The sequence below is a fragment of the Myotis lucifugus genome, unplaced genomic scaffold (assembly GCF_000147115.1).
Source record: "Myotis lucifugus unplaced genomic scaffold, Myoluc2.0 scaffold_74, whole genome shotgun sequence".
Lineage (NCBI taxonomy): Eukaryota > Metazoa > Chordata > Mammalia > Chiroptera > Vespertilionidae > Myotis > Myotis lucifugus.
In genome coordinates this window covers 4090743-4093062 of record NW_005871122.1, presented here as the reverse complement: position 1 = coordinate 4093062, position 2320 = coordinate 4090743, and the positions used below count along the sequence as shown (strand labels likewise).

At 31.9% G+C, this 2320-nt stretch overlaps 1 pseudogene across 1 annotated transcript; it reads right to left on the bottom strand.

Annotated features, from left to right (window-relative positions):
* Window positions 1-1400: 1400 nt before the first annotated feature.
* On the bottom strand, window positions 1401-1914 carry LOC102438517 (annotated as a pseudogene). Its single transcript, XR_001348582.2, has one exon. The product of XR_001348582.2 is annotated as an S-phase kinase-associated protein 1 pseudogene (transcript).
* Window positions 1915-2320: the final 406 nt, after the last annotated feature.

The window sequence follows — 2320 nt, the reverse complement described above, 5'->3', positions numbered from 1 at the left end:
GCATTCATCAAATTGTTTATCCGATACTCAGAAAATAGTGTCTCAATGTAGCTTTATTATAATGTTTGGTGTCTGGTAAGCTGTATTTCTTACTGCATCCTATTTATATTCTTTTTTTATTCTTTATTGATTAAGGTATTACATATGTGTTTTTATCCCCCTATTTCCCCCCACACCCCAGCTCATGCCCTCAGCCTCCTAGTGTCTGTGTCCATTGGTTATGCTTATATGAATGCATATAAGCCCTTTGGTTAATCTCTCCCTCTTCCCCACACCCTCCCCTGCCTTCCCTATAAGGTTTGATGGTCTATTGAATATCACATATTTGTGGAATACAATGAACAATATAAACTGATGAACAAAGACAGATCCAGAGACAGAGAAGCATCGATCAGACCATCAAACCTATTTATATTCTTTTAAAATATCTTGGTTACTCTAAGCCATTTTTCTTCCATACACTGAGAATCAGCTTTTAAGTTTTCTTATAACCCGTCATACTTTCACTAGATTCTATAGGACCTATTGATGAATGGTGGAAGAATACATATTTTTTATAATAGATCCTACAGCCCAGGGCATGATATAGTTCTCCATTTTTTGGTAATTTTAATTAATATCAATAAAATGTAATGAAATTATCTTTGAATGGCAATTTTATTCATTTTTATGGTTGTATGTCCTTAGTTGATTTTTTTGACCGAATATGCTAGATAAAACTTTCAGGGTAGCATTGAATAGAAATGATAATATTAAGTATTATTCATTTCCAAACCAGAAAAAAAAATACCTCAATATTTAAAGTATCAATTTTACTATAGACTTTGGTTAATATATTGTCAGAATAAGAAAATATTTTCTATTCTTAGTTTGCTAAGAATTTTTTTGTCATGTATGACTGTTGACTTTTTCAAGTGGGTTTTCTACAGCTATTCAGATAACCATGTTTTGTTTTGTTAATATTGATTGATGATCTACAAATTGTTATATTTTCACTATTAGTTTGTAATGTTTTCTCACTTGTATTAATTATATTTTCATCTTTTACCTGTGTGTGTTTTAGGAGTGTGTATATATTTACACAAATGTATATTTCTTTCTTTAGATTTGTCTCTACCACCTTATTTGTACTCCACTCCCCATCCCTAGATTTCCATTTTTATTTTTCCTCTTTTCTTCCTTTTTTTGGTATAGAATTTTGTTACACTTACTTTTTTCTTTAAGTCATCTGAAAGTTGAACATTATATTTTTATTTTAAAAGTTTTCTCTAGAAATATTTAAATGCCTATTTTTCTTTTCTTTTTTTTATTTTTTATTTTTTTTATTAGTTAAGGTATTACAAATGTGTCCTCATCCCCCCCATTAACCCCCAAACTCCCCCCCCCCCACACTCATGCTCCCATCCCCCTGTTGTCCATGTCCATTGGTAAGACAATATTCTGCTAATACAATTGATTTGCTGCTGCATTTGCCTACTGTTTGCCTAATATTAACAATTATAAACAGAGCAGTGCAACTAGTATTTGGAACAATCCTTACAGTGTTACAGTGTCGGGCACAACTTTTCACTTTTGTTCACACCACTGGTTCTCTCTGCGTACCTGGGCTTCCTCTTCTTCAGTAAAGTCATTTTTTATATTGAGGGTCTTGCGAATCTCTTCAGGGCTTTTCCCCTTGATCATATTGGCAACAGTCTTGCATGTAACATCAAGCAAACCTTTGATGTCTAAATAGTTTGCAGCCAGAATTAGTTCAAATAGTGTTCCTTGGTCAACTTTGAGGAATTCTTGGTCCCAAACAGGAATATCATCTGTTCGCTTTTCTTTGTTCTCATCATCGTCAGGAGGAGGAGGGTCATCCCTGTGGTGGGTGCACCACTGAATGAGCTTTTTTAACATTGCTGCATTAACATTTTATTTTCAATATTTGAAATTAATCAGTGTCTGTACTCTCATTCAAAATAATTCAAAGAGTTTTAACAATTTGATTCTCACCACCTCCCTCCTGTGTATTTATTTCTTGGTGTTTTAGTTTGAAACCTTTTGAAACTTAAAATAATTTATTATTGATTTTCCTCACTCAATTGCTATTTATGTTTAACTTTATATTTACCACTATATTTGCATGTTATTCTTTTTCACATTCTAGCATTTCCACTGAGATGAATTTTCCTGTACTTTTTAAAAATTGTCTTTACAATTTCTATTAATGAGAGTCAATATAATAAATATTGTTTTAGATTATTTGAAAATAATCTGTTTGACCTTTTCACAAGTGCTACTGAGTAAATATTTTATCATATTGAAGATATGCATTCAG